Genomic DNA, 22,135 nt, shown 5'->3' with positions numbered 1-22,135 from the left:
CGACTAAACCCCACGTTCCATTGTCCGAGTGAGATTTTAATTCATCTAACATAGCAGCTTTCCACTGCGAACGGCTTGGGCATGTAATGGCTTCGTGAAAACTCCTTGGTTCACGCTCTTCCTCAAGGGCATTTCCGATTATGTTCGCTTCCTCTATCAAACGAACCGGAGGAATTCCTTTGGTTGGGCGCTGAGAACGTCGTACATTTTCATCATCATGAGAATCACCGGAATAATCTTCTCCTTCAGATGCACTGTCGTACGGCTCCGATTCTGAGTTTTCATTTGATATCAGTGGTGAACTTGAAAACAAATCATTGTTCTCTTGGGTATTTGGTGGTAAAACGAGCGGCACATAAAAATTATCACCAGATTCTGTGTGTACCTGTTTGACAGCTTCCTTGAAATTACAAAACTCCAAAAACTTAGCATCCCTGCTTATCGTGATGCGACCTGTCATAGGATTCAAAAAACGATAAGCTTTACGTCCATCGGCGTAACCTACAAAAATTAGTTTCTCAGATTTCATGTCAAGTTTTCGCCTTTTCTCCTGTGGAATGTGAACGTATGCCGTCGATCCGAAGATGCGGAGATGTGCATATGACGGTTTCTTTTTATGCCATAGTTCAAAAGGGGTACAGTTCACTGTTGATGAAGGCAAAAGATTCTGCAGATAAACCGCCGTGCTGATCGCTTCGCCCCAGTATTTCTTTTCCATTTCAGATTCCGACAGCATGCAACGAACGGATTCTACTGCATAACGGTTCCTCCGTTCAGCAACGCCATTCTGTTGCGGTGAGTATGGGGCCGATTGCTCATGAACGATGCCGTTATCTACAAAAAACTTTTTCAGTGAAAGATTCGAATACTCACCGCCGCCATCCGATCTAATCTTCTTTGGATGGTATCCAAATTGATTCTTCATGAGGTTACAATATTCACGTGTCTTTTCCGCTGCGTCCGACTTATGCTGTAACAGGTACACCGTCGTAAAACGGCTGTAGTCGTCAACCATCATGACGTAAAAACGATTGCCACGAGGTGTCGCAACCTCCATGGGACCGCCAAGATCGGTGTGAACAAGTTCCCCAACAGCAGTGCTTCGATTTGTAGACGTCTTTGGAAATGAGCTCCGGCTCATTTTTCCTTGGCAGCAAGACACACACACAGAGTCCATGTCACAGTGGTCTAACTTGAGTCCATGGCCAAGTTCGTCGCTCACGATTTTCATCACAGCATTCAGGTCCCGATGACCAAGTCGACGGTGCCATAAATGCACACACGAAACACTGTGTTTTATTCCTGTAAGCAGGACTTGCTCAGAAAAATGTTTTAGATTATAAAGGTTACCTGAGCGTTCTCCAACCAGCATTACATTTTCTCCTTTCACAACACGACAGCCTTTGCTATCAAAAACGACTTCGAAACCTAAGTCGGTTATTTTGCTTACTGAAAGCAAATTTGTAGTGAGCATAGGTACATGATACACATTTCCCAGTGTCACGTTTACACGAGTACCTTTTCCGTTTACAGAAACTATTTTTGTGTTTCCCACACCAGCCGAGTTGATCGACTGTCCATTAGCTAAACTAATTGTTGATCTTTTCGTTTCATCAATATTTACCAGAATGGACGCATCGCTTGTCATGTGGGCAGTTGCTCCTGAATCAAAACACCACAATCGTTTATCAGGTGTTTTTCCGATAAACAGACACAAGTCTTCGCTATTGACTGCACAATTTGCGTTTTGGTTAGTTGTGGATGTGTTGTTTCTTTTATCGGCCATCAATTTACGACATTCTTTACGGATGTGTCCATCCTTTTTACAATAGTGACACTGCTTTCGTTTGTTCTTTTCACGTTTGTTCCTGTCACTGCCAGACAGTAGCGCCTTCTCCTCATCCGAACCATCCGCTCGACGTCGTCCTTCGTCGAGCAGTTTTCCCTTTACGAAATCCACTGTAAGGTCAGCATCCGGCCTACTCTCCAACGCAACGATCAAACCGTCGTACGATCTTGGCAGGCTGGATAGCATCAAAGCAACAAATGAAGGATCCTTCATTTCCTCACCCAATGCGATCAGTCGGAGCCGCAACGTTGATAACTCTTTCAAGTGCTCATCTATGTTTCCACCTTCCGGCATCTTGGTAGCAAACATTTGGCGCATGACATGGATCTTGCTTGAAAGGGAGGATCGCTCGTGGTAGCTCTTCAGTGCGTCCCACATTTCTTTTGCTGTAGTCGTCTGCATCACATGAATGAGTTGGCTATCGTTCAAAGATAGGCCAATCAGTGCTCTTGCTTTTTCGTCTTCGGCGAGCCATGCCGCAGTAGGTGCTTCGGGCTTTGCTTCAGTCACCACAGACTTTACTTTCTCCCGTGACAACAGAAGTTCCATTTTGAACTTCCATATGGAGTAGTTCTTATCATTCAGCTTTTCCAAAGACACATGAGATTCCGCCATTGTGCTTTTTCTTTCTCCAAAGCACGCTCAAACGCGGGCAAATCGATTTCGCAATCTCGGACACTCGCCTTTCTTTATCAAGGAACCTCTAGACAATTGCGTCACCAAAGCCCTGGGCCCATAACCTGTTGGGCAGAGGTATTTGCACAATAAATGAATGATTACAGAGCGTTCACAATACAAAATAATAGGATCGAGTTTATTCACGTCTTAACGCTGATGATAGTTCAAAGCAAAGTGAGAGAAAAAAGGAAGAAGAAAAATGATGCGCACTTTAGGCGCGTCACACCGCATTGTTTATCTGTCAAACAGATGATGTTGGCAGCTCTGTTATGGCAATCAGGATTATGGCAAAGATCAGTTGATGTTGCAACAAATATTTTATGTAATCGTACAACCGCCTACCCGGGTAGGCCACAGATTTTGTATGGAAGAATGATGTTGTTCGTGGTTAAAAGCGCATATCTTTTGAATTACTTGTTAAATTAGAATGAAAACTTTCTTATAGGTTCATAATAATGTTTTATAACATATCGTAGCAAAATTAGAATTTAACAAATCCTATCAATATTTTTTTCAATCAAAACATTTTCTAACTCCACCAGCATAACTGGCCAGGCCGCATGTTTGAAGTGGATGATTAGTCTTTTTCTAAGTTTTACTTACATTTATCTCAAAATTTATATACATTTTTCAATTGTTTTGCTTGTTGTATCAAAATAAATGTTGACGATCTATAAAATATGCTCATCATGTTTTATTAAAACCGGCTCCGACCAGCTCCAGACAACTTCAGAACCTCCTTCACTCCAATCCAACGGAGCCGGCTCCGCACCCACGGCTCCGAAGCTGACTCCGCTCCAGCAGCTCCGAAATCGGCTCCGCACCAACGACTCCGCACTCACGGCTCCGGAGCCGGTTTTTACAGAATGCACCAAAAAAAATCTATAAAGTTTTAATCGGGAAGATTCATAATTAGCTGAGTAAATAATGTTGAAAGGAAGCTATAAAAAAAAATTGTTCAACAATCACACAATCACATCGGGTGTTAGCTGCTACACTCGTAAGAAGATAGATTCGTTTTTAGGCAAAACACCCATCCCTATTCGGCAGTAACACTATGACAAAAGCATGAATGTGTGTGTTAACTTTCAGCCAATTCTATTTCGTTTGCTTGTAGTGGTTCCAGTAATGGTGGTAAGAGGTAATTTCCGTGTTAATTTAAATATATTGTAACACTGTAATACAACATTTGAAAGAAAAGAAAAACGACATAAGAGGATGCTTATGCAAAACATGCGGCAAGGCCGGTTGGGGTGTTGGAGTTACAACACATTTTTTATTAAAAAAAATATTGATAGGATTTTTTAAATTATAACTTTACTACGATATGTTATAAAACATTATTGTGATCCTATAAGACAATTTTAATTCAAATCTAACATGTAATTCAAAAGATATACGCTTTTAACCACGAAAAACATTATTCTTCCATAGAAAATGTTTGGCCTACCCGTGTAGGCGGTTGTACATGTGAAGGGTTTATAAACTTAAATAATTGAAAAAAAAACATTTAAACATTTTTGATATTTTTTATTTTTTTGCGCATGGGTAGAAAACATCTTTTCGGAGGCATTTTTAAAATTTAAAGTCGATACTATTTTTTAATCCAAAGTTATTTTGGAATAAAGATGCGAAACTTACCCGAGTAGGCGGTTGTACACATGACGGTTAAGTTGGCAACCAGATACCCGTGTGTTTTTTTCAACTTTAAACTGAAATCACTTTTGATTCATTGCTTTTATTTACCTGAAATTTTCCGTAGCCTCCCAACTTTTAATTTATGATTTTTTGGTGCATAAGTTGTAATTTTAAACAGCTTGTAAGTATTTTATTTTGTTTTTTTTTTTTAACTTTACCACGTAATTTGGCAACCAGCATACCCGGGTATTCCATACATTTTGTATGGAGAATTACGTTTCTCTTCTTCGTCTTTTCGTATTGTGCTTATTTTCGAGTCAAATTCAAGCGATTCCAAATTTCAATTTGACCGTTATTTTTATATTAAAATGAAAAAAACTTTATGAATAAATGAAATAGAAGACAATATATGGTCGGCATTACTTGGTTACAGCATTAAAATATAGAAAGCATTGTTTACCTATGAAAATCGTTAATTTTTTGCATCAAAACGTGTGGAATACCCGAGTATGCCGGTTGCCAACTTACGTGTGTAAATCTGGTTGCCAACTCTACGGTTAAACTTCCCTTAAACTGCACCAGTTTTCAATCCTTATAGGGTAACTGTACCAGTTTTCGGCAGGCTAGTGCAGCAGTTTCACAAAAATTGCTCACACATCAATATTTTTCATTATTTTTCTTGAAAGTGTTGTTATTCTGGTTGATAAACTATCATAGTATGTTACAATATTTTTTATTTGCCGGTTCAAAGCCCTTTATCATAATTATCAGTGAAAATGCAAACATTGATTTTGCTCCTATTTTCGGCAGTTTGTTCCTATTTTCGGCAGGCTGTGTTCCTATTTTCGGCAGCGCGAATACGGGTCAGAAAATGTTTGTATTAATGTGAATATGTACAAAAAAAAATGTTTAAAGCAATTTAACACTCTTACTTTCCTAAGATTGGTGTTAAAAAGCACTTTAATTATTAATTTTATGTTGCTTATTTTGGCCCGTTTTGACAGCCACTTTGATGCGACGTTTAAACAGAGCAGCCATTGACAGTTTGATGGTTATAGCGTACGGTGCGAATTGGCTTACAAATATTTATTTTTCTCTTAAGTTAGTGCATTGTTTGTCGTAAAATTTTTGATATTTGGTACAAGAAAGGTCATATTATGTGTCGATATACGAATTGTAGTGTTCTGATCACTTGTTAAAGAAATATTCAGCCAAATTCAAAGTGTGTTATTGTTCCGAGTTTCGGCAGGAGCCCACAACATTGAGCTTTCAAAAAATGAACATTTACTGTGTACCTATTTTCGGCAGCATTTAAAGTGAAAAATAACCTGTTTATCGTGATTTTAAAATTCCAAACAAGTTAGAATAAATTAAATAAGCATAAAATCTTTAATATACATAACTTTTTCATTGTTTTACTGTTCTGATTCTCTTAATCACAAAACCTGCCGAACCATTGGCTGACAGCAAAACTGCCGAAAAAAGCACAATTTATTTGATATTTTGAAAAATACGTAATGAAATGGTGTGAGCCTTCGTATGTGAATATCAAATAATTACACTTTCACTACAAAATTGTTTTATGAAATTTTTTACCACATTTGTGCAGAATTTCACGTTTTTAGCTACCCTGCCGAAAATAGGTACACTGCCGAAAACTGTTACAGTTACTCAAGGGTAAATGTACCAGTTTTCGGCAGTATACCGAAAATAGGTACACTGCCGAAAACTGGTACAGTTACCCAAGGGTAAATGTACCAGTTTTCGGCAGTATACCTATTTTCGGCAGGTTAAGAATGTGAAATTTTGCATTAATGCGATAAAAAAGGTCACAAAACACTATTTTGTAGTGAAAGTATACTAATTTGTTATTAATATACTAAATTTCACACAATTTGCGTATTTTCAAAACTATCAACTAAATTGTGCAGAGCTCAGCATTTTTCAGCAATAGACAATTGTTCGTCAGGTTTTGTGGTGAAGAAAACCAGAACAATAAAACAATGAAAATGTGATGTATATTAAATATGTTATGGTCGTTTAATTTATATTATCTTGTTTGGAATTTTAAAATCACGATAAACAAGTTTTTTTTCACTTCAAATGCTGCCAGAAATAGGTACACAGTAAAAATTTATTTTTGACAGTTCAATGTTGTGGGCTCCTGCCGAAACTCGTAACAATAATACACCTTGGATTTGCCTGATTATTCCTTTTAAACTTGATCAGAGCACTAAAATGCGTGTGTCGACACATAATATGACTTTTCTTGTACCAAATATCGCCAATTTCACGACAAATAATGCACTAACTTAAGAGAAACATAAATATTTGTAAGCCAGTTCGCGCCGTACGCTATAACCATCAAACTGTCAATTTTCTTCAATGCTTGCTTTGTTTAAATGTCGCATCAAAAGGCTCTCAAAACGGGCTAAAATAAGTACAGTGGAGCGCCGTTTATCCGGGTACCTACTATCCGGTTGTCCGTTTATCCGTGCTGTTGAAAAATGACAGTTCAGTACAAAGATGACATTACGTGCTGAAGAAGATATTTTAAAAAAATGGTTATCAGAGCACATTTTCTTAACAAAAAACGCTATAATTCATGGTACATTTCCAATATTATCATCGGAAAAAAATTAAGTTTAGAATAACTGGCTAGGATATACCAAAACATAAATCAAATTTCAAAAACGAATCAGGAATATGTAAAAAAAAAAAAATGCTTTGACTCATTATCCGTGTTTTTCGACTATCCGTGCGAGGTCGAGTCCCGAAGAGCCTGGATAATCGGCGCTCCAGTGTAACTTAAGATTAATAATTAAAGTGCTTTTTAACTCCAATCATAGTAAAGTAAGAGTGTTAAATTACTTTAAACATTTGTACATATTTACATTGATAAAAACATGTTCTAACCCGTATTTGCGCTGCCGAAAATAGGAACACAGCCTGCCGAAGATAGGAACAAACTGCCGAAAATAGGAGCAAAATCAATCAATTGTTGGTTTTTGCGTGATAAACCATGTTGAAAGCTTCAAATTTTCGTAAGTAACGAAAAAGCCACAACACAGTCGATTTGAAAGGGCTTGTTCTAAAAGCTTAGAAGAAATAGTTCGAAAGCCCGATTTTCGCACTCGAAAATGCCAATATGGGAATTTCTCACACTGTGCCGGTATTGTTGGATGTTAGGCAGTTGAGTGGTAGTCAAAAAAACACGAGGAAAAGTAAGGATATTGGTGATGACGTACATTTTGTCATCCACGTGACCAATCGGTGTAGATAATTCAATTTTAAAAAAATAACTGTAAGAAAATAAAAGCTTATGTTTTAAAGTAAATTAAAATTTAAACCAGACAAAAAACTTACATTAAACTGATTATATTAAATATATGATATATTCATTAACTATTCACTTTACGTTTTTGGACATTTTAGAATTAAATTACGATTGGTCTGAGTGCGCCTCAACTTTATTTAGTTACTTATATTAACGATTCTTGAATTAATACATTATAAGTAATCAACAGTTTTTCTTTTTGTATCATCACATTAAAATAACTAATATTAGGACATTATTATCAACCAATTAACCCATCCACGACGATTCAAGCAGGGGTTCTACCAAAATGCTACTTGGGCTTAAGATACACAGGCGTTACGCATAACACTGAAGTAGCGTCGTGGGCTGTTCCTTACTTTTACAAAATTATGTTTTGTATTAGATTAAAACGAGATAAATTATGTCGATTTTTTGTTTATTAATCATTCTTGAAAAAAAAAAAGATTTATTTGGTAGCTTCGAACCATTATTGATGTTTCTATAAAATATGTTTTTCTTTCTGTTTGTTATGAAATGGGAGTTATGAGTTTTCTACGAATATGAGTTAAGCTATTTGAATTACATTCATTGCCTTAAAACTTAAATAACATCCAATTTTCAAAACAATGTTTGAAATGGTCAAAATTGTTACTTTGTTCCATTTCCAATTTTGACCAACTCAAAATGATGAGTGATGAGTTCCAATGCATTGGGAGATATTTGAAAGACAAGGGAACATTTGAGCTCACAAGGCCTAAAGCTTCAATTAGGAATAATGTCTTCCATTCGACACACACAAGGAACTCAATATTGCAAAATGAGTTACCATTCGCAGTAGGGATCATAGCTTTCGCTTATCCAGTGTGCGTCGTTGTCGTCATTTTTGCATTTAGTTCAGTGGCATTCAGTTCAGCGCAGGTGATTTTGGAACCAGAAGATGCTGGTAAAACCAAGAGTAATGTTGTTCAAGATAATGGTTTAGTGAAGAATATTTAACCAAGCAGAAAACAGTGCCTTACTTGGTTCAGAATTAATGTGAAGACAAATATTTTTTTGATATTATTTCATACACCCTTGTACCAGTGTATTTGCGGACAAAGGCAGTAAATAATTAAACGCCAGTTAACATATCGAATGTCTGCAATAAGTATAACATATTATCGTCTGTAAACACTTCATTTATTCCAGATTTATTTCTAATAAATCTCTTGATTTCTATTACAGTAGGTAAGCAACAACACATTTTGCAAGTGTAGTCAAGAAAAAGGAGTGATAGTTATTATGGATTAAATTTGAGCTGTATCAAGTTTACAGTGTTGGTGTATCAAGTTTACAGCACCTAGATAATACACGCATGTGCAGTATCATTTAGTGATTTTTACGTGTAATATCATTTAATTTTTCGTATAGTCCCTAAGCCTTCAACACGCCCTCTAAAAACTGTTGTTGCAGTGAAAATAAACCACTATTGTATAAAAAAACAAGTATTTTGATTAATTAAAAACTCAGCTATATCAGTTATGTAATCAAACAGGAATTATGCTTTTTGTTTGTATGCCAGTGATTTTTTTATCAGCTTTCTTAGCTTTATTTCTGTAACGATTGTTTTTTATTATTCATTTAAAATAAACCGAGCCACAAAACTACGCAGAATAACAATAGTTATTCTAGGGCGCCATTAAAGTTTCTTTGATGGGTTTTTTGTGTGAAAGTTTCAAGAATCGACCAAAAAACTCTTTATAAAAAAAGAATATTATATGTAATATTCATGAATTTTCTTTTTACTGTACAACATCGCTAATACTTATTACTAATTTGAATAATGATTAAATTGTTTTTAAATGGCAAACCAATCCATCCAAAGCTTTAATTTAACTTTTGATTAGCAGAACGCTACAGTATGCTTTAAAAACATCACTAAGATTTATTTTCTGTATCATTTGCTGTTGATATGTTTTATAATATTTTGTATGACTATGTTTTTTATGTACTTGCAATACACCATATTTTTTTTGTTACTATAGCCCAATGTATGGCCTATAAAAACGCATGATCATACATCTAAAATCTCGCTTTACTTGTTTCAACATACAGTTGTTTCTTGTATCCTTTACTACACCTAAGCAAACACTATCATGGTAGCGTAACCAATCACGCGGTCATGATGAATGTTGACTTTTTTGGTTAGACTGCTTGAATAAATAATTTTGTTCAGCCAATCTTTATTTTCTACAACCATCTAAACCATATTTCCAATCGAAAATGTATGTGTGTGCATGGTTTCATGTTGTTGAAGCTTCTTTTTTTAAAATAACTTTTATAAATGACAGGTTTCAAATAAAAATACGTAATGAGGTTTACATCGCTTATGCGCTTATGATGAAAAATGTGAAAATGATTCTTTATGAACCCATCAAATATATATTTGTATATATATATATATATATATATATATATATATATATATATATATATATATATATATATATATATATATATATATATATATATATATATATATATATATACCTGTGTGTGTATGTATAATTACTTGTATCAATCATTGCATGATCGAAAATATAATAGATTTTTCTATCGAAATCCAGGTGTTGTAAGAACGGCACTTGAAACTTCTTTAATCTTTGTACATACAGGGATACTCATTATAACAAATTTAAAATCTTATTTCAGCTTATCCCATGTTTATTTCATAATAAACATAAACATATACCTGCTAATTCGCATGTCAAAGTTTTGGGATAATAGCATAATTGGTATAATCCTCTGCGTCATATTGTCTCGTGCCATTTGTTTTAATCTTTTCCAAGCTTAACATAACGAACATAGTGATAAACCTTAGCTGAGATAAACCTGACTGGCTACCAACAAAACCATCTACAAAATATTCCAATTCGTACCGAATGCGAATGATCGTACCGTTAAGATTGCTTTAACTATTTGCTAAAAGGATGACTGTGATGAGCGCATTGAATTTTGAGACATGAGCACATTTCGGTGTAATAACATTTTTTCACGTATGTATTTTTCAGTTCTCTTTATAATTCACCATAAAAATAAAATTTTGTATTGCGTTTCCTGGCATAAAACAGTTTCCCCTTTCTTGTCTCTCCTGGAGGTTTTGTTTGAAGCTATAAAATTAGATGTACAAGGCTACATAGTAGGCAGGCAACACACATTCGTCCTGCGACTCTGTAAGGGAGGTTTTGGCCTGAAGTTATGGTTACCCCTATTCAAAATAGCCCTAGGGTAAAATTACCCTCGGCCATTTCGTTTTTCTATACACACTGTTTCACTTTCATGGCAAAAGGCGCAATTTTACCTTGACATAGCTGCACTATTACAACTACATCTACGTCTCCAAGATTTTCAGGACACATGCGCAATGAAAACAGGCAGACATTCTGTGTGGGGTGTTCCTTTTTATTGCACTGCGATTTTTGCTTCGCTTGACATCGAATCCATTTCGTTTTGATTTTCCGTGGCTGGCGAATGAAACCAAAGACTAACCTTTTCCATCCATTTTTTCCGTAGCTATACATTTACTTCTCCGTGTCTCTTTGGTTTGATAATACCGTTAAATCAACTACAAATACACGTATTTGTAATGATGCAATTGGAGCTAGCATGTAAAATATTTTATTTTACTGGCCATTTGCTGATTAAGGAAGTAAGGAAGTAGAAATAAGACCATCTATTTAAATTGTGTTAATTAGCTTTTTCTTTTTTTTTTTCAGTCTCACAAAAATTAATGAAACACAAGCTGTACCCTAAATGAAATGCTCACCATATAAGCAAGGAATGCAGTATTCGTATGTATATGTACAGCGCAACATAAAACATCCAACTGCTTCTGAGATAAGTGAAAAAGATCGCCCTAAAGAAGTTTAATCTGCAACGTTCTGCCTAAAATATCGTAACCTTTATTCCCGCTTAAACCAACGGCGTCTTTTTTAAATATCATGTAATGGAATGGAAAACGTTCGTACTTACTCCTAAATTGGTAGGTAATGCGGTACAACTGTGTGTTAAACTGTTATACAAACAATGAAACATCTCTAACTGCAATCCTTGCAATACAAATTGTTTCTGTAGCTTGAAAATTGAGACGACTCTGTGTTCATGAAAGGTTGACAGAAACGTTCTGCATCATGAAAAGATAAGAGTACGATTTTTGGAAGGTGCAATCTTGGCACATCTTAGGTTTGTTGCCATATAACTTTTATAATATTATTTATGCGTATCCTTATTAATTAATTTTAAAATATTATAACCTTGAAATTGTCAGCTTCACAGTATTTTTAAGGACCAAATAGACAATATTTTAACACGTGATTCTTCAAAATCTCATAGTTAGTTACTTTTTGCTTCTTTCTCTAACATAGGTGTATGTTTGAGCTGTAGTTATTCTATACATTCAAAGTAAATTAAATAATTGTCCAATGCTTAACAAGTTCTTCGATATGTATTGAAGAGTTTGTTTTAACTACGCAGTATAATTTATTTTGATAGTTTTTTAGAGATGAAGCGGTATCTGTTCCAATTGTCATGTTGGCAAAAACATGTTTACTACGATTTATCTTCGTCGATTTATGTTCTACATCCACCCTGTAGATCCGAATTTGTTTGAACTTATATTAATAACAAATTCGGTTCTAGAGAGGTTTGTGTGGGGCATTTGTTAACAGCGGTTTAAAATACACATCGACGAATTCAGTGGTAATGTTAAAAGCACAAATTCAATAGTTGGCAGGGAATCGAAGTTCAACCAGTGAATTTGGACTGTATTTCTAAAAATAATTTTGATACGTAAATCAATTGATATATTTTCTCCAGCAAAATAAAATACATAGTTTTGTGTCATTTATGTAAACAGGTTAAGCAGACACTTACATTGTTATACAACTCCCATGTTTTCAACAATACCTCCATGTTTTTGATATACATCTCAAAAAATTATTAAAATAATCTTTAAGAATTTTTGAAATTTCTTAAAAAACAAACACCTTTAAGACGTCTTTTCAGCTTGTTTCCAGCTACCGTTGGATCACGTACCGCTTGCTTTGGAACGTATTCCATGTCTTTGGCATCGAATGCGTGTGCAAATTAGCATGACTTTACCTTCGAATTTTCAATGCTCGACACGATCCTAGTTAATTTGGTCTGATCACAGGGTTATGCAAAATAATATCGTAGGTATTTAATAACTTTAGGATGCGTGTTACGGATTTTTATTAAAGATAACGTAAATTTCATGTGACTTTTGATTCCAGGAGGCAAACACAGGCCGAAATTAAAATAGTACCATCATGTTTTTTCAAAATAATTGTAGAATTATCATGTTGAAATAGACTATTTGACCTCTTTATTGCATATTACTTTGATATGTTAATGTTACATATTTCAATTACGGTGAAATATTCTCAAAAACAGATGTAAAATAAGAATGTAAAACCACGTAAAAAAGCTTTCTTATTTCTGTAGGAATTTCGTTTAGGTTACGATTCAGTTTCAATTAGAAATCATTAGAAAATACGTGATACTCAAAAAGAAGCAAAATTAACATAATATTTTCGATTGACTACAAGTATTACACTAGACGCAACAGTTGGCTAACGAAAATAATGCAAACAAATCATGGTAGAGGTATATTACGACCGTAAGGATGGTTCAAAAATCTTTTAAATAGCTACATGAGTCGCCAAAGTAATGAAAAATATAAACTACTGCTGTCTCTGAGAAAAAGGTTATTATGCCATTTTTGGCAAAATATATGTAAAATTGTTTAAATCCACGAAAAAAATAAATTTTCAATCGTGTACACCCTTGTGGATCTAATTTGAATGCAGCGGATCTCTACAACTTCTATTGTTAATATTTCTGGAAGTTTATTTCATGAATTAGTTTTCGTGTTAATGAATGAAAAAAACTGGCGAAAAAACGAATGAAAGCAATACAAAATATTGTTTTTTGGTGTTTTAAACATCCTGACACCAAAGCGGGAAAGACGGACACTTTGTCATAGGGAAAGATGGACACCAAATTTGTTGAGTTATTTTACTTCTTATATCAATTGGTGATGAATATATTTCTGCAAACACCTTAAATAATGGTATATTGAAGATATAAACCATTACAAAACTAAAAAAAGTAATATATAAGCGAGAAATGAAACACCGGTCGAAATAGTAGCCATTCGTTATGTTATTACTCGCTCGGCGCTGATGAGGCGCTTCACAAAATCCAACATCTTGTCAAGACTTGGAAAACTTTAAGCAATAAAAAGATGAGGCAGTGATACGACATCGTTGAGGAATAGATGAGAAATTCTATGGAATTACAAACATCAAATGTTGAATTTTGACATGGCGGAAAATGGCTTAAAAATACTGGGACTTATTTTGGGAAATTACTCGTGGACTTTTTGGGAGAAATTTCCTAAAAGAAAGTTCTAGAGTGTTGTTCTGTAAGCTGGAGCAACGTCAGCTGTTAGTATGCAATATTTCAATAATGCTTTAGATGCTGCATTCTATGATATAATACAAGCGCCGGTTACAATTTCTAAATTCATGGCTGAATGAACCGTCATTGCAATTGGCCTACAATTGGTTTATGTACGAACGATGATGTGGAAAGCAATAGGATATGTTAAAATACTGTAAGGCTCTTCAATTTACAACGTTTTGTATTGGTCTATCTTACTCTTCACGGTGTCCATCTTTCCCATATCAGGTATCCGAACATTTCAAAACTGCACGAAAAAAAATAATGTTTTTCATTTATGAAAAAAAAAACGCAACAATCGATGGATACTTAAAAGATTCAACACATTCTGACAAAACATTAGTTTAAGATAATGTTTGTTAATTTTCATTTTAGCTACGTTCCCCTACCATTTTCGGTGTTAAAAAGTGGTTTATCAAATTTTGCAATAAATTAAGTCATACAATACAGGATCTTTAACGATTATATAGACATGTTCAGTGAGTTGTAGTTTTGTTGAGGCAATTAATAGACTCTTTCAGCGAGATATTCAGCCGTATCGGGGAACTCGTTCGATCCCGGGAACGATCGCCACGACGCTCATTTTCACTCATATCATAACCCTCTATAATAAAAAATTATAAAACTGTTTATATTTTGTATTGCCCAAGTCTATTTTATGCCTGAATAAAACTACAAGTTGCTGAACATATCTATATAATCCTCGAAAACCCTGTATATACCTATCTCTACGGACACGTGTCAATTTGACGGGATGAGATGCGTATTTAGAGTGGTTAAAATCATGAAAAAAACTATTTTATCAAAATTATGAATCGTTTAACATGTTTTGGTTAACAAAACAAAATTCAAAATAACACAATTCTGCATAATGCTAATTTATTGTAACAGTCGTTATTGTTTCATCGAACAAGTGAACCGATATCTTTTCGATGCCACATTTTGATCGTTGACCGCGGGAGTTTCGAAAAACACAAGGAGTAAGTTGATCAGCAATTCCGTTTGAGGCCACTTTATTTAAATTATTAATCATGTTTTTCAATGATATTAAGTTTTTTAGTTCTCGTTCACTCCTACATTTGATTTTGTTCAAAAATGTCACAACTTAACTAAATAAACTAAATGTAAACCCGATGCTAAATAAAACGACCACGTGAGCGCAAGGTCAGTCACCCAGTCTCACGGACAAAACGGCTACGGAAAGCAACAGGATATTACGAAACGGACCTAACGACGGGTTCCGTAGACCTAGTGTTAAGTTAAGATTGAGAGCTCTAATATTACATTCATGTTGATTCACTTATGATTTGGATATTCTTTATACTCGCTCGAATTTATATTTTAACCCCTAAATTAATGATTAATTAAAATAATTTGTATATGTTACATGTATGATCATTATAGGAGGGTTCATAAATAATTAAAAACATGTGTAATGGTTAGGAAGATAGCTACGGTCGCCATGTAATGTGATGAGCTTATATACGGTACATCGATCAACGTCGCGGTAGGTCAGTGTTTCGCTGACATGTATAGAGGTGGAATAATACTTTGTTTGAAGCGGACTTTTCAACACTTGATCGTCCAGGCGATCATAGAAACCCAGAAGGGGTTTCCCTTACTGGACACGTTATAGTTTAGAATCCTTACCTTGGGAAGGGGGACATAACTAAACTCTTGAAATAAGTTGGAAGGCTAAACTCTTGAAATAAGGCGAAGTTTTTAGGCAGCGTAACGTCCTATCTTGACAGTCCAAACGAATCTGACTACTACGATCGGAATTGGTTTTATTTGTGCTCAATAGATTCGTACATTTGGTTTTGGAATGTGTTTTTGTTCCAATTAAAGTTTATTGATATGAGGTGCAATTTATACTTTGTATCGGAGTGAGGTATCTGCCATTATGTGCCTATACTGCGCTTTTTATGTTTTTACGGAGGTTCTGGAAAGTTTAAACTGTTATAGCTAAAGAACGGGTGCGTGCGCTTGAATGTAGTAACGCTTGAATTGCTTATGCTGCGCATTTCGGTTGTTTTCGGTAAATGTGTCTCAATGGTTTTTCTATGGACGGTATGATCTGGGTGTGTTGCTTTGGTGTGGATTGATTTGCTGATATAATATAATGAATGTGTTGCACAGTGTGATTTGGCTTTTCAAAGTGTGTTACAATGTGTCTATAGCTGATAGTGTGGATTATAATAAGTTCTGGTTATCAGAGATGCTATTCATGTTTGATATGCTACCATCAAAAATTTATCAAAATTCCAACTAGTGCTACTTTTATTTTGCACCTGCCTTTAGGAATATTCGTGCATAATTGATAAATCAACCATCAATATATTAAAGTTATGTGTTTGAAGGTTGTAAAACAGGTTATTTAAACATTCTGAGATAAATAAAACTCATTACTGGATTTGTAAATCCTCATCAATTGGAAAATAACTATTTTAATTGCTATTGGTACTATTTTAACATTTTAAGCGCTGCGTCATATGAAATCGCATGACGGTTTTGCTCACCGCTCAGCTTTGTATCTGACGCTCAGTGATTCTCTTGATAACGAATGAGGTAGGAAAGAACTCATTCGAATCATTCGAAAAACTGCGACGTCAGGCCGGCGGTCAAAGTGTTAATTTCGTGCATTGCATCAAGAACAAATAATTCAGAACCCATACCGATTCTGAGACAAATCCCGAAACCATGTCCATCCTGAAGGAGTCACGGGTGGAATGCAGAGCTCAACAGACGTGTTTTCTGAGCGTGCGACAAATTGTTAAACGGCGACAATTGGCCTATGATAGTGTATGTGCGCCCTGGTGCATGGAGAAAATAAAATAAATAAGAATGATCGCGTTCGAACAGCCAAAATTCCAACGAATCGATTTTGCAAGAATGGAAACGAAAGATCCCGCCATGCAATTGACAGCGATTTGCGAGGGCGCGCGAGGGCTCGCACGCTATACAACTTCACCACCCCAGAGCCCTCGCATTAAAGAGCTTGCGAGCCTTGATAGTTTTTTCACCCCTAGTTATAGCAGTTGCCGGTCTCGTAGTACAGTCGTCAACTCGTACGACTTAACAACATGCCCGTCATGGGTTCGATCCCCAAATAGACCGTGCCGCCATACATAGGATGGACTATCCTGCTATGGTGGGAAATCAATCAGTCACTGAAAGCCAAAGCCCACAAGTGGTACAGGCAGGCCTTGACCGACAACGGTTGTTGAGCCAAAGAAGAAAGTTATAGCAGTTATAATTATAGCGCCCCGAGAGCAGGTATAACAGAGGAAATTGTAGCATACTAAACACCTGAATTTTGTCATTTTATTTTTAAAAATCCACAAAAATTTAGGTAAAGATCTTTTTTACAAACACTACCGCAAAAAAAATTCATTGATAAAAATCAAAGATTATTTAAAATACCATAAGATTTCGTTCAGATGATATCATTCGCAACCCTCGCAATGTTTGACGGGAAGCATATGATGAAACTGTAAGTACAGAAACTGACGAATTTACTCAAGTATTTTTTTGCAAGTTTTTTATTTGCTGGTATTGCGTAACGATTGATAAACGCCCAGGCGACTATTCCCGAGCCCTTTTCCACCCAACAAGAAAACCTGTACGATGCTACTACGCTAATGCAAATTTTCTAAGAAATAAGCACAAAGCTTATGCCCTACGAAAGCTGATCAAATCACCATCTTAGAGGAGCTTATCATTACCTATGAATGAGTTAAGAGTTGTAGTATGGAACGCACAATCATTAAAACCCAACCCCAGAATCCACAGACTCGATCGACCTGCAGAAACGAGAGGAGGTGGTATAGCGATCGTAGTACGAAAACTCATTCAACATAGGCTATTTTCACATTACAAAATCAGCATAATTGGAGGAAGTAATAACTAAAGCAAATAAAACTCTGGGTTTCATACTCAGGGTTTCATCTGAGTTTAGAGATCTTTCCTGTTTAGGAACTCTTTACTGCAGTCTAGTACGTTAAATTTTGGAACATGCTAGTATTGTATGGAGTCCTTCTAGTTTTGAGGGATACTCTAAATTATGAAATGTTCAAAGACACTTCACCAGGGTTGCATTTTGTCGTATTTTTCGCTTTGCATAACTCCCTCTTTATGAAACGCGATTACAATTGTTTAAACGGCAATCACTAAGCCAGCGACGTCATGTGAGTCAAGCATGTTTCATTGCCGGGTCACTTGTTTCCTCCATTGACGCTCCTGATTCGCTTGCCTCTATTTGCATATATGTACAATGCCGTGCCCTGCGTCGCCGTCCTCCTTTCGATGTGGAAACACGACATACATTATATTGTCATAATGAACCTTTTCTGTCCTGTCGCAGATGGTTTAACTACTATCATGATCTCTTTGACTTTAACTCTTCGTTAAATGCTTTCCCCTCTCGTGCCCTTTCCTTTCAACCATCTTCCTGATTTCTTTTCATACTTCCTTCTATATTATCTTTATTTTTCTCTAAGTTTACATTTTTTAACATTCGCTTCAAGTGGGCCATTTGCGGTCCGTTGAATTTTAATTATTAAATAACAAATAACAAATAACAAATTATGCTTTTTTATACTTCTCTTCGTCATTGTATTTATATTTAAGCTATACAAAGATACTACACTACTACATTAAAACAGCAAGCGGCGATGTTGGGCAGAATAAACTCGTTAAGAGTTGCTGAAATACGGAACAAGAACTTTGGTCATCATCTTGAAAAACTTGATACACGCCCCAATGCTTTCTGGAAGATTGCTAAAGTCTGCAAGACGAAACCCAAATCGCCCGCCCCCCCTTCTTTCTAGTTAATGGGCAAACGCTTATATCATCTGCTGAAAAAGCCGATTCACTCGCGAAGCAATTCGCCATCGCACATCACATCGGTGACAACATCAACAGCCGATATGAACCATTGGATGCGTCCACTGTTCTTAGTATCGATGAGCCTATGGGATCCACCCCTTCCGAAACCAGAACAACAGCCAATGAAATGAAATCTGCGTATAAAAACCTAATAAACATGAAAGCACCAGGTTTTGATTCCATATTTAACATTCTTCTTAAGCGGCTTCACTCCCGCAATCGAACTACTGGCTAATGTGTTTAAGAAATCCATGGAACTCGGCCACTTTCCAGACTGTTGGAAATGCGCTAAGGCTATACCCATCCTAAAACCTGGAAAAGATCCGACATTGCGGGCCTTCACGATTCTAGTTAGTTTTTTGTATGGAGTTTGACAGTTGGAGGCTGAAATCATGTAAACACTCCATACAAAACCACACAAAAACTAGCCTGCAATTTTCAGTCTAGATCAGGGGTCTCCAAACTACGGCCCGCGGGCCGCATGCGGCCCTCAAGAGCCTTTAATGCGGCCCGCGATGACTGGGTAAAGGTTAAATTAAATAGATTTCTTTTCTGACTAACCAATCAAAATTTATTTTTTTAATTCTGGAAGACGAAAATCAAGATTCAATAAAAGAAAGCTCTAGAAATTTTATGTATTTTGCTAGTATTTTCTTATTAAAACGAGATTTGAACTTCCACCCATTCTGAAGGTAGCGTCAAAATCGTATGGTGGCCAACTGCAGCGCGTCCGTTAGCTCGATTGGAATCAATCCAGCGCAAAATTTCACGATTTGCACTTCGCTCATAGAACCAAAGGCTCGATTACCGGACTAGGTGTTTACTACTCGGGCTACCCACCCTAAGTGAGCGAATACGAAAAGCCAGGTTGTCGTTCATCACGGGACTTCTCGACGGCCGTATTGACTCTCCGTCACTACTGGCTGCCATCAACCTGTACGTTCCGGCAAGGCCGCTCCGGACTCGGGCAATGTTGGCCCTCGACGACCGTAGAACGCAATTTGGCTCCTCTGACCCGTTCCTACTTATGTGCCGTGCTTTCAACGCAGTCAGCGACGCTTTTGAGCCGAGGATTTTGCCAACTGAGTTTAATGATCGTGTTTCTGTGTTAAATTTGGGTCCATAGTGCACATTTTTATGTTCTATGTTATTGTAATCCATTGTAAAGAACTCATTGTAAAACATTGCTAAAATGGTTCGAGAGGGCATTATTGTCCATCGATAGACAAATAAACATAAACATAAACATAAAATGGCCCTCAACGAAGTTGATTGTGAAGCAATGCGGCCCGCGAACTGAAAAGTTTGGAGACCCCTGGTCTAGATTATTCTAGTTACAAAGCTAGAATTAGATTCGAGTACCTGCTCGAAAACACGGGTTTGTTTACATTTATCCCAAGGTGCATTAAAGAGATCAGGTGATGCAATATATAATCAAAGTGTATGTAGTCCAGGTGGTCTCATAGCATTTTTTATAACCAATTTTGAGCATCACTTTTTAACAGAACGAGTGAAAACTTTTGCTCAAACGAGCTTCCCGGAGGCTTGACGAATACTCAAAACACTTTTACCATCTTCATTCAGAAGCAGAAGCGATAAAAATCAGCCTTCAAAATTCATACACCTTGAGATATGCCCACCTGCATATTATACTCACTTAGATAGCTGCTCGATAAACTGCTATACAATGCAAACAGCTGACAGGCTGAAATTTCAGCCTACAAACTTAAAACGGAAAGGGCCCCATTGCCAGAGAGCTAAAGGCCCATTAGTTTACTCGCAGCGATAAGCAAGCTCTTTGAGAGAATCATTTTTGAGCGGCTAAAAGATGCGATTGAAGAGTTACGCATCCTTCCGTCTGAACAGTTTGGGTTCCGATCAGGACATTCTGCAATTCATCAGTTAATACATCTACGAAACACATGAGACACATTGTCAAATCTGTTCAGAGCTATCTATATTACCAGCGTCCCAGCTGGAGTCCCCCTAGGGTAAGCTGACCATACGTATCGCATTAACGGGACAGTCCCGTTTTTTACCAGAAATTTTATGTCCCGTCGTATTTTTAAGAAATCCCGATTAGTCCCGTTTTTTAATGTTCTGCATTAGTTAGAATAAAAATTCCTATTCCTTCAAAAAATCCTACAAATGTCCACATGCTGTAAACAATGCCCAATTTAGAGAACACAATTGTTTACTATTTATTATTAGGATAACTCGTTTTTAGTACATTGGTCTAAAACAATTCATTTTTCCTGGCGTGGTAAAAGCTATTCTATTCGAAATTCCCCAATATGCTAGAACCTTTAACGAATAAAATCGAGCAATATCATGTGTGTTCTTGGTACGATTTTAGGTGCCGATGTGAAATTAAGATCACTTGAGCATTTCTTTAAATTTGATTTTTGCTTAGGCAAATCAGAGTTCCAATACTAAGTATCATTAATATAAATCTTTTGCTAGGAAGAAACGTGTCAAAGTGTGTGATATTTTGACAATTTTTTTTCTTTTCTGGATATACTTTTCGACGAAGGCGAGAGTTATTCCTTTCAATTTCTGCCACTTAGATGTGGTTCTTTTGACTACAGATGTAGTGTGCTAGTGTTGCAGACTCAATGTCAATAAATTTATGGAAATATTTGATGCATCGAAACTATTTTTTTCAACCGTTTCTGTTCAATTGCAAGGCATTTCCGTCGAAAATCACAAAAGGGTTTTGGAGAAATAGCCCGTCTCCTAATATTTCATTTAGCTAATTTGCGAAATGGGAAGGTGACAGTATCGGGACAGGATCCGTCTGCCATCCCAGAGTTTCGGAAGGAGTCCGGTTTCGAAGATGCGCCACAAAGTGGTCGAAACACTGGACCTACGGACCAAAAGTTTCATAAACCGACAAGTCTGTGCTTAACCGGATGGAAGGCGTTAGGTTAAAAGTGCGGTCATCAATATTTTTTAAGGTTTTTTTTGGAAAATATTCTAGAACACGTTGTGTTGTGGGTTCTTAGCTCTGGTTTTGGTAGCTACGATGAAAATATATTTTTATAGAGGTTGAAAGATAGATGGTTAAGGACTTTGAAAGATAGATAGTTAAGCTTAGCAACTCCAACTTTGGACTCCCTAGCTGTGTCAAAGTATGCTGAAGGAACCAAATTGTAGTAATTTATGAACATTGTGTTGAATGCGAAATATATGCAAATGATTTGAAATTTTGGTAAAAATAAAGGAAATGTTTTCTGAATTCT

At 36.2% G+C, this 22,135-nt stretch overlaps 1 long non-coding RNA gene across 3 annotated transcripts; it reads left to right on the top strand.

The window, feature by feature from the left end:
* The first annotated feature begins 8,364 nt into the window (after nt 1–8,364).
* LOC120896970 lies at nt 8,365–13,321 on the top strand. Of its 3 annotated transcripts, none has more exons than XR_005738481.1 (3): nt 8,365–8,427; nt 11,037–11,172; nt 11,240–13,321. It is a non-coding gene; the product is annotated as an uncharacterized LOC120896970 (long non-coding RNA). The 3 variants fall into 3 exon arrangements; XR_005738480.1 differs by having other exon boundaries at nt 8,365–8,439; XR_005738479.1 differs by having other exon boundaries at nt 8,373–8,711.
* Nucleotides 13,322–22,135: the final 8,814 nt, after the last annotated feature.

The sequence above is a fragment of the Anopheles arabiensis genome, chromosome 2 (genome assembly GCF_016920715.1).
Source record: "Anopheles arabiensis isolate DONGOLA chromosome 2, AaraD3, whole genome shotgun sequence".
Classification (NCBI taxonomy): domain Eukaryota; kingdom Metazoa; phylum Arthropoda; class Insecta; order Diptera; family Culicidae; genus Anopheles; species Anopheles arabiensis.
This window is presented reverse-complemented; position numbering and strand designations above follow the sequence as displayed.